This window comes from Chrysochloris asiatica, unplaced genomic scaffold (assembly GCF_000296735.1).
Source record: "Chrysochloris asiatica unplaced genomic scaffold, ChrAsi1.0 scaffold00111, whole genome shotgun sequence".
Lineage (NCBI taxonomy): Eukaryota > Metazoa > Chordata > Mammalia > Afrosoricida > Chrysochloridae > Chrysochloris > Chrysochloris asiatica.
Genome location: NW_006408629.1, coordinates 4650201 through 4661410, shown reverse-complemented (window position 1 = coordinate 4661410; position 11210 = coordinate 4650201). Strand labels below are relative to the sequence as shown.

General features: G+C 35.8%; 1 protein-coding gene and 1 pseudogene across 1 annotated transcript in view; one reads left to right on the top strand and one right to left on the bottom strand.

The window, feature by feature from the left end:
- LOC102840480 overlaps positions 1-2400 on the bottom strand; it is a 5340-nt pseudogene extending 2940 nt beyond the window's left edge.
- FAM172A (family with sequence similarity 172, member A) overlaps positions 1-11210 on the top strand; it is a 623240-nt gene that overhangs the window by 67020 nt on the left and 545010 nt on the right. The gene's annotated exons all lie outside the window — the stretch shown is intronic.

Below are 11210 nucleotides of genomic sequence, written 5' to 3'. Positions count from 1 at the left end.
TCCTTTAGTCCACAGAGAAGAGACTTGTTTTCCCCACAGTGGATTAGTCTTCAAGTGCTCTTACTTCAGAAAAGACATTTGGAAAAGAATAAACAAGAGGCTATAGCTTCTATTACCCTGTCTTCAAATTAACATTGGTACTTCTTCAGAAATTTCTTTTGGTTTTAGCACATCTTCTTTATTTTGTATGCTATTTTGAGATTGTTGTTGTTGTTGTCAAGTGCCCTTGAGTCAGTTCTGACCTATAGCCACCCTGTATAGGATTTCTGAAGAGTGGCTGGTGAGCTTAAACCACCGAGGTTCAAACCGACTTTGCAATCCAGTGCATTAACCTCAGTGCCACATAGCTATGCAATTGTATTTTGAACAGCTGTGGTTATCATCCTTGCTGTACTAATATGTAATATGGATGATTCACATTTATTCTGATTCTTTCCATTTAATCTAGAAAGTGATTTACTTTAAAAACATTTATAAAGAAAGTTTCTTACACACAAAAACTACTGGGAATTTAAAAAATAAGCATTATACACTTAAAATTTGAACTTTATAGTGCTTGCAAATTTGTAAGCTATCTACATCATAAAGAAAATTCCTTATTTGGGGCTTATTACTTTTCAAATATAGTTGTAAATCCTATTTTTTTGAGGATATATTTTTACTACTTTGTTTTCTCTCAGTGCTTTTTATAGAGTTGAGCAAAAGACTTTATTGTAGATGGTGTGGATATTTTTCTTTGAGTCTATGTTGCAAAAGAACAACAACAACAAAATGGGGAATTCTGTTATGAGGTAGCAAGTGTGTAGGTTTAATTTGAATTCACTGAAGAGAGTGGACTGACTCATAGATTCACAGTTAATGAGCCATTTCTCTTAAAGTGTTCTGTCACTGTGGGATTGTATGCAGTTAGAACTGACAGTTGGAAACGTGCTGAGATAGGGAAACTTTAAAAAACAGCTGTCTCTCTGGGCAAATGGTACCAGCTGGTGAGCCTCTCCAAAGCAAAATATTTTATATAATAAAATAGCTTTCAGATATCATTGAAGCTACATATTAGATACTTAAGGTATTTTTTTAGGCTTGTTTACTTTTATTGAGCCAAAGTACTAAGATAAAATGGCAAGTACAGTTTTTCAGTTTAAGAAGTCTTTTATTAACAGCTAATCTCCTTAATATGTATTCAATAAACTAACACATAACCTTCAGAATTTACTATTTTAAATTATGTGGAAATCATTGGAAAGGTGTTAATGTTTCTTATGTGAATCTCAGAAGTACAGACATTATAATCTTTTCCTTTTAGTTTTTTTTTTTTCTGGAGTGAAATCTAATTTTTAACGTCTTGAATTGTAATAAAGATGGTTCACATTATATTTCTTGCTCATACACTGAGAAAGAAATCTTATATCTATGAACCTTAATTTAGATTTTAGTGATTCTCACTTTTGATTGTTCGGCTCTTACTGAAAAACATTATTACTTAACTTAGTTAAGAATTATCTGTGTTTTATCTAAGTAGGGATCTACTACTTTTGGGGGGCAATTTATTGAATTTTTGGAATGCATGTATTGGAAGTGCTTTAGTTTTTGTAAATGGAAAGCTGTATAATAATGTTTATGCAAAGGGAATAGACCAACTGCTGGTGTATATCACACCCTTTAGTTTACTCTTATGGCTTAAATGAAAAACCTTAACTGAATGTAATGAATCTAACTGCATATATTTTACATCCTCCATTGACTCATTTTGTGGTGCTGTGGGCTAATGCGTCAGATAGCAAAGTCGCTTAAACTTCAAGGTGAGTGGTTCAAGCTCACCAGCTACTCCTTGAAAACCCTATACAGGGTCTCTGTGGGTCAGAATAGATTCGATGGCACTTCACAACAACAACAACTTTAACTCATTAGCTAAACTTCTTGGTTTTGCTTTTCTATTGGTTACTGTGGGGTTTACAGTATGAATCTTTAACTTATAGTAATTACTATCTTCAAATAAAGTATCCCATTTCACATACGTGTGTAATATGAGAGCTTTATAACCGTGTGCTTCCGTTTCTCCCTCTTTTTTTATCTGTTTTTCTACCTGGATTTTATTTTCGTTAGCTTGAAGAACTTTATGTGGTATTTGTAATAGTGCCAGTCAACTGGCAGTTATTTCGCTTGGTTTTTGTTTGTCAAAAAAGTCTTTATTTTGCCTTCATTCTGAATATTTCACTATACGTAGAATTTCAGGTGATAAGTTGTTTGTTTCTCTGGTTCTTCTTAGATTATTTTAGCAGTGTTGCTTCATTTTCTCCTGGCTTGTTTTATTTCTGATGCAACATCAGGTATTTCTTACCTTTGTTCCCTTCTGGATATAATAGTCTTGCTTTCTTCATGATTATCTTCTCTGTTGAGCATCTTGGATTTTGGGGTTATAGTTTTAATAAAATCTGGAAAATTATCTTCTATTACTTCTTCAAATACTTCATCACAATCCTGCCCACTGCTTTCTGATTTCTAGGTCCATCTATGTTAGACTGTTTGATATTCCACAGATTGCTGAGACATATTTTTCTTTTCTTTAGATAACTTTCATTGTGATTTCTTCATGTTCTCTGGTCTATTTTTTTCTGCAGTGATCTAATCTATTATTAAATGAATCCAATGAATTTCTCATTTCAAACATTGTATTTCTTAGCAGTTCTATTTTTTTTTTAACATTTTCCTTCATCCATTTCTTTCTCATTATATTTTCCTTTATATCCTTGTCCAATTTTCATAATAGTTGGTTTAATGTCCTTGCCTCCGAATTTCATCATCTCTATCTAGTGTGGTGCTGTACAATAAGCACTGGACTGCTAACCACAAGGTCAGAGGTTCAAATCCACGAGTTACTCTTTGGCCATCCTGTATAGTGTTGCTTTGTGTTGGAAACAACTTGACAGCACTTAACAATAACAACAGTAATTTGTAAGCCTGTTTTTTATTGGCTGATGTTTCTCCTGGTTATGGATCACATTTTACTGCATCTGGGAATGTCTAGAAATTTTTATTAAATGTTGGTTGTTGTATTATGTTGGTGAGTGGTAAGATATTGTTGTCTCTACTTAAAGCATGTTGAATTTTGTTTTGGTAGTAGTTACTTGTGGAACATCTTGATACTTTAGAGATTTGTTTACAGTTTTTGTGTGGTGCTGTGGGTTAATGCGCTGGACTGCAAAGTCAGTTTGAATCTCAAGGTTGGTGGTTCAAGCTCAGTAACTGCTCATTGGAAATCCCATACAGGCTTGCTGTGGGTTGGAACCGACTCGATGACACTTAACAACAACAACATATATTATGATAGTAATGGTTTAGCCCTCTTCTTGGTTTACTGCTGAATACTTTGAGTATTCAGTGAGGTCTCTCCACTCTGACTGTTGGGCCTGAAAGTCTTCTAGCTTTATGAGAGCTCAGGAAACTTTTGAACTTCATGCTCTCTAGCATTTGTTTTTCCTTCAGTAGTATTCTTTGTCTGTCCCTGTGAAATTAGGGGTTTTATCTGTATCTGGAGTCTTGTGACTCTGTCATAGATAGAAATAACACATATTTTCATGGTATTATAATTTTAGGTATATCTAAAATGTATTAGGAGTCCTGGTGTGGCGCTGTGGGTTAATGCTCCAGACTGCAAAGCCATTTGAATTGCAAGCTCACCGGTTGCTCCTCAGAAACCCTATGCAAGGTGTCTATGGGCCAGAACCTACTCGATGGCACTTAACAGAAACAACAGAATGTATTAATAAAGGAAGAGTAAAAATTCCTTTATGTCACACGTTTATTTTTTTAAATGTAAAAAACTTTGTTTCAATATAATTGGTTTTCTTTATAACTTTATACATTTTATACACACTTTCAAAACTTTATTCAGAAAAGGGTCTACTGGCTTCATCAGATAATGAAAAGAAGGGATAATACAATTTACAATTTTAGAACTCCTCAATTAAGCAATTAAATTTTTCTCTTTCTACCTTACCTGCCACAGAGACTAGACCACCTAAAACATTCTTAATTGTTTCTGCTCTCCTTAACTAGTGATATTGGGTCACTAATAGACTTACTTTTTTTTTAACTTTTTATTGTGAATTGAGTGAAGGTTAACAGAGCAGATCATAAGTTTTACATTCCACAAATCATTTATGTCATCTCATTGCAGGGATTTGAATCTCCTCTATGTACCATCAATAATAGTAGCCCTGGTAGTTTAGTGGATTACGAGCTAGCCTGCTCACTGCAAGGTAAACAGATTGAAACTACCAGCTGCTCCGTGGGAGAAAGATGAGGCTTTCTGTTCCCACAACGATTTATAGCCTCGGCAGCCCTATGCAGGGTTGCTATGGGTTGGAACCTACCTGTCATCATTTAACAACAGTGTTCTATCAGTTGGTTGAAAGATTTCAATTTGTATTTAGTCTTTTCCTGGAACCTTGTATTTTAGCCACTGTCTTCAGTTTAGCTTGGACTTCTTCCTTCGGTACCTTATGTTGTTATTGTTATAGTTCTAACTCATAGTGACTCTGTATAGGATTTCTGAGGAGTGGCTGGTGAGTTTGAACCACTGGCTTTGAGTAAAACATCCTCATTGTGTTAGTAGGCTATCCTCTTTATGGGAACAGATTGACAAGTCTTTTCTTTAGCAGAACCATTAGTGGCCTGGAGCCACCAACTTTGAGTTAGCATCTGAGTGTTTAGCTACTGTACCTTCAGGGCTCCTTCCATCAAGTCTGGGTGAGTTTAATCTGAACATATTGAGTTTGAGTAGCCCATGAAATCATTAGGAGGAGATATCAATAGTTGAATATATTTTTAAGTCTGGTGCTCTGGTGAGTTATTTAAGATTATAGTTTTGGGAAAGAACAGATGGGATAGAATCAGGAGGACTCTTCAATAGAGCAAGTCAAAGTAAAATGTTGAGATCAAGTGATCGAAATGCAGGACAGCTGGGGATGTAGAACAGACCCCTAGGGGATGCTAATGGAAAGTTAGAGGAATGAATATCATTTCAAAGATAGGCTGAAAAAGCAGTTACTTCAAAAGAATTTTTTAAAGTTTAAAATGTACCCACCTAGAATGAAGTATAAAATGGTTTAAGGGGGAAAATAGTGACGAAACAGAGATAATTTTAGTGAAATGTAAGATGTAGTTCTGCCTTAAGTGGATATATACCCAGGGTAAGTGTGTTTTGGTTTTAATTATACCACTCGTTGCCACTCATCTCATAGTGGTTTTTTAATGTAAAGATATGCTAAAAGAGCTATTTTAGGGTTAACTAAACTGACACTATAAGGAGCTCTGGTAGCATAGTGGTTACGAATCGGGTTGCTGATCTCACGGTCAGCAGTTCGAAACTACCAGCTGTTCCGCGGGAGAAAGATGAGGCTTTCTGTTTCCATAAAGATTTACAGCCTCAGAAACCCAGTACAGGGTCGCTGTGAGTCGGAACCTACTCACTGGCACATAACAATAACAAACTGACACTGTGGAATCTAATTATTAAAGATATCTTATGTTTCCTGCCTTTCTTCTTCCCATCTCCTTTCCTTCCTTTCTAGGAGGGAGCTGTGATGGGATATATAAAGCTTGGGTAAATAGAACAGTAAGAGGAAAGGTATTTCTTTTTTAAAAAATAATTAGGTAAATTATATGGTGGATCTTTATTTTATGTGATTATAACTTTCAAGATAATAATTGTGTTAATTAATTTTACAGATGATACAATAACCAGTTCTTATGATTATATATGTTTAAGTGATGTTTTTCAAAAAGCACTAATTATTTTAAAAATTGATTTTTTAAACTGTAGTACATCCACATAATGGAATACTATGACTAGTAATAAAAGAATGAAGAAGTTCTCTAATACTGATATGGGACATCACCAACATAAATTTTAGGTGATGAAGTAATATGTGATCTAATATAGCATGTGATATAAAAAAGAAGGGATACTAATACACTGTGCAATACAGTGTGCATAATGTGCTTTCTTTTTTAAGACAGCAAGGGAAATAAAAATGTATTTTTATTTGCTTATGTTTGCAGAAAGAAATACTGGAAGAATGTTTATAATAAGAGACAAATATTAAGAATAGTATTTAAGATTGCCTATAGAACGTTATTAATGGATGTTTACAGCTGTTTCAGGAGAAGCAGGATGAAGGACAGAATAAAAGCGGGACTACAAAATATATGTCATACTGTTTTTATTTTATATCATGGGAATGTATTTTTATATAAAATTAGAAGATTGTTTTTAAAAACTATTTTATGTATCTTCATTTACTAGTTCCATATGATTGTAAATACCACCAAATGAGCACATTTTCAAAATTCAGTTCTTCATGTATTGTGTATCTATGATATGGCTGATAAAGTAGGATACATTTTTTTGTTTAAGATGCTTATAATTAAGCAAGGATTTTCAGTGTCTCAGTAGAATTAGCACTGGACTGCAAACCACAAGTTTGAGGCTACCGTCTGCTCTTCAGAAGAAAGATGAGGCTTTCTGCTCCCACAAAAGATTTAAAGCCTTGGAAAACCCAAACAGGGTCGCTATGAGTTGAAATTGACTCCTTGTCACTTCACAGCAACAACAATAATTAAGAAGGCACAGGAGATGTTAAACAGTCATAAAATCATAAGGGTCATAAGAAACACACAGAGTTCATTGGAAAAATCTGAGCAAACTGGGAAGTAGCACATGAAGTAAGTTTTGGGGAATTGCATAAAGACAGGGGAAGGTTAAAATAATTTTATGTGGGGAATAAACGTAGACACAGTGGAGCCAATCATAGGACTTGCTCCAGTAGTCTTACTTTTGACATACAATAGTGAGGTTGGCCAGGATTGGGCAGTGTTTTGTTCTGCTACGCATAAGATTATGAGTTGGTACTGACTTGATGGCACCTAACAACAGCAACAACAACAACAACAACAGTGTTGTCATTAAATGCTGTTGAGTCAGTTTTGAGTTATAGAAACCCTGTTTAGGCATTCCCAGGCTTTAAATTTTTACAAAAGCAGAAAGCCTCGTCTTTCTTCTGCAGAGTGGCTGGCAGCTCAAACCGTGGACCTTTGCTTCACAGTCTAGAGCAGTAATGGCTGAAAATTATTCTCAAGTGTATTTGTAATCTTGTAACATTTCAGGAAATTTAAATTTGTTATGATGACAGCAAATTGTGAATACCCTGTTTGTCATCGTTCTTCCGTGGAGGAGCTAGTGGATTTGAATCACCTACCATGTGGTTAACAGCTGCTAATAGCCCAACATGCTATGCCATCAGGAATAATGGATTACATGTTGTTAGGTGCTGTGAGTTGGTTCCGACTCATAGCAACCCTGCATAGAAAACAAGGAGCACTGTTGGATTTCAACCACTGACTTTGCAATGAACAGTCTAGTGTTTCCTCCTATACAGCACCACACTGGGATGCCACTAAGACATTAGAACTAGGAATAAGAACAGTTTGATAAATTTTCAAATAATGTTTTGATATAACTTCACACAGAGAAGTTACATTTACAAGGAACCATATAGTTAATAAGTATTGCTACCAAGTTTTAGAAACTTTTATTAAACAAAAATATCAACATGTAATCTATTGTTTTTCAACACATCCTCCATATAAGTCTGTATACTTCTAAAGACAATTGTTTTCATTGCCCTCACCCTTCTGTGAAGAATTTAGTACTCTGATATATATCACAACAAAACACTTTTGGCATTCTTGAGGGGCTCAAATCATGCTTCTTTAAAGTGTTGTTTGAGTTTTTGGAACTAAAAGAAATGTGGAGGGGAAAAACCAGGGATTTAAGTTGAATGGGGTAAATTTTCCCAATGAAATTTTCAGAGGACATCCCTTGCTACCTTCCAACAATGAGCAGGTGCATTGCTGTGTTAGAAAAAAAATTCCCTGGCACAATTTAGTAGTCCATCACTCATCTGTCAGTGTGTAATATTGAGGTAACATGCATATTTTGGTGATGTTCAAAGCTGTGCAACTGGTATTTCAAATACTAGCAGGGCTACCCATAGTGGACAGGTTTCAGACTGTGACAGACTAAGAAGAAAGAACAGGTGGACCCCTTCTCAAAAATTAAGCACTGAAAATCTTTTGAATGGCAGGTTTGTTTGTTTTTTTCTGATTTAGTGCTGCAAGATAAACCCCTCTACTTAGAAGTTACTCAAAATATGATTGAAGAAGAACTGCTTTCTCAAAGAAGAGCCTACCTTAATGATATGGGTGGAGAAAAACTTTCAGGACCCTCATTTGCTGAGGTGGCGTATCTCAAAATGAGAAGAAAGTGATGTAGACATTCATAAACCATCGGAACGTGGAATGTATGATGTATGTCTGAATCATAACAAACTGGGTAACATTGAGAAGAATGAGAATTCCAGAACAGTTCATTTTGCTCATGCAGACTCTGTACATAGACCAAGAGGCAGTCAATTGAACAAAACAAGAGATACTGAATGGTTTAAAATTAGGAAAATTGTATGTCAGGATTGTATCTTTTGACTTTATTCAATCTGTATGCCAAGCAATAATTTGAGAAGCTGGATTATATGAAAATGGATAATTCTGGGTTAAAGGTCTCTGAACTATTAAGCAGAGTAATGGAGCACTACCTTAGTGTCAGAACTTGGTATGCCAGATATTAAGGTTAAAGTATTAGGATGTCATTAGAGAAATGGAGCCCTCTTGGAGCTGTAGAATAAGCACTGAATTGCTAACCGCGAGTTTGGCGCTTTATACCTATCGACTGCTCCATGGGAGAAAAATGAGGCTTTCTGCTTTGTTAAAAAAATGTTTTTCCTATTTATAAATTTGTTTTAATAATCACTTTTAAAAGAATGTTTAAAGTACACTTCCAAAAAACAAAAACAAACCAACCTGTGTTATTGAGTGAATTCTAACTCATGGAGACACTATAGGATAGAGTAGAACTACCACATAGGGTTATCAAAGCTATAATTCTGTACTGAAGCAAACTGTCACAACTTACTCCTGTGGAGCAGCTGATAGGTTTGAATTGCTCTTGGTTAACAGCCAACTGAGTCCACAAAACACAATAGCTCATCCTGTGGTCTTGGTGGTATATGTGTGCTTTAGAGGAGGTTCTGCCTCACGTTGAACCTGTTTTGAGTTTTAGAGGCTATAAATCTTTGTGGGAGCAGAAACTTCATCTTTCTCCTGCTGACCAGCTATTAGTTTTGAGCTGCTGACCTTGTGGTTAGCAGTTCAACTCATAACTCAATAAACTAGGAAAGTTCCTTGGTGGTGTTAGGTGCTTTTGAGGCAATTCCAATTCATAGTGACCCACTGCACAATAGAACAAAACACTTCCTGGTGCTGCACCATCATCACAGTCTATTAAGCTTGAGCCCAAGGCTGCAGCCACTGTGCCAATCCATCTCATTTGGTTTCTTCCTCTTTTTCATTGACCTTCCATCTTTCCTAGCATGGTATCTTTCTACAGGGACTGGGCCCTTTTGACAATATGTCCAAAATATGTCCCTCCGTCCTGGCTTCCAAGGAGCATACTACTTCTTCCAACACAGATTTGTTTGTTCTTCTAGCAGTCCGTGGTACTTTGAATAGTCTATGCCAACACCATTAACTCATATGCATCAATTCTTCTGCAGTCTTCCTTTCATTGTCCAATTTTCAAATGCATATGAAGCTACTGAAAAAAACATGGATTGGTTCAGGTATATTTTAGTCCTCACATTGACATCTTTGCTCTTGAATACTTACGTTTTGTGTAGCAGATTTGCCGAATTCAATGTCATTTGGTTTTTTGACTGCTGCTCCCATGAGTGTTGATAGAGGATCCAAGCAAAATGAAGTCTTTGACAACTTCTATCTTTTCTCCATTTATTTGACATTATGTATTGGTCCAGTGCTGAAGATTTCCCCTCCCCCCCCCTTTACATTGAGGTATACAACCCATACTGAAGACTGGTGGTCTTTCTTTGATCTTCATTTTCAACAAGCAAGGTTGTATCATCTTCATATCACAGCCTGTTACTGAGTCTACCTGCAAACCTGTTTCCACACTCTTCATATAATCCAGTTTCTTGGATTATTGGCTCAACATACAGATTGATTAAGTATTCCATAAAGATTTACAGTCTTGGAAACCCTACATCGGATCACTGTGAGTTGGAATTGAATCGATGGCAGTGAAAGAAATGGATTACAGTATATAGTTTTCATACCAGAAAGGCACATATACCGAAAATTGAACATATTAAAAGGCAGAAAAAGCAAGAAAGCTTAGAAATAGCAAGGTGAATGCTGCTGCTGGTGCTGCGTGCTGTCAATTCAATTCTGACTCATAGTGACTGTGTATAGGGGTGTGTGTTTTTTGAGTGGCAGAGCATTTATTGGAACCCTGAGTTGAGTGATTTGGAGTCTCTTTAGCCAGTATAACATGCTGTGTCTGAGGGTGGATTCTCTAAGCAAGTAAAACCAGTGACGATGGATTACTCCTCAGTATAACAAAAACAACATCCTGATCACTGGACCAATGAATGAAATCATGATAAATGGAGAAAAGGAGAAACTTGTCAGAGATTTCATTTTGTCCAATCCAATACCAACACTTGGAAGCAGCAGTCAAGAAATAAAACAATGTAGTATTCTATTAGAATATAGTATATAAATGTATATTGTTCTCCTGTAAATGTATATATAAAGAAAATGTATATGTATGTCAATAAAATCATTCACACAACTGTGTTGTTGTTGTCAACTATCATCAAGTGAATTCCAATGCGTACAGACCCTAGTCATAACAAACAAAACACTGCCCTAAGTGTAGCTTCATTTCATAATCATTGTTATGCTTGAGCCCTTTGCTGCTGCCACTGTGCCCATCATCTTGTTGGGGGACTTCCTCATATTCATTGACGTCCACTTTACCAAGCATGATGTCCTTCTCCAGGGACTGGTATTTCTTAAAAATATTAGCAAAGGATGAAAGATGAAGTCTTTTCCTGGCTCCTTAGATTTTTTTGTTTTTTGGGCAGACCATACTTCGAATATTCTTCTCCAATAACATAATAACTCAAATGCATCAATTATTCTATTGTCTTCCTTATTTGTTGTCTTAACTTTCACATATGTATGAGATTGTGGAAAATGTCATGGCTTGTTGTATCATCTTTGTTCTTGAACAC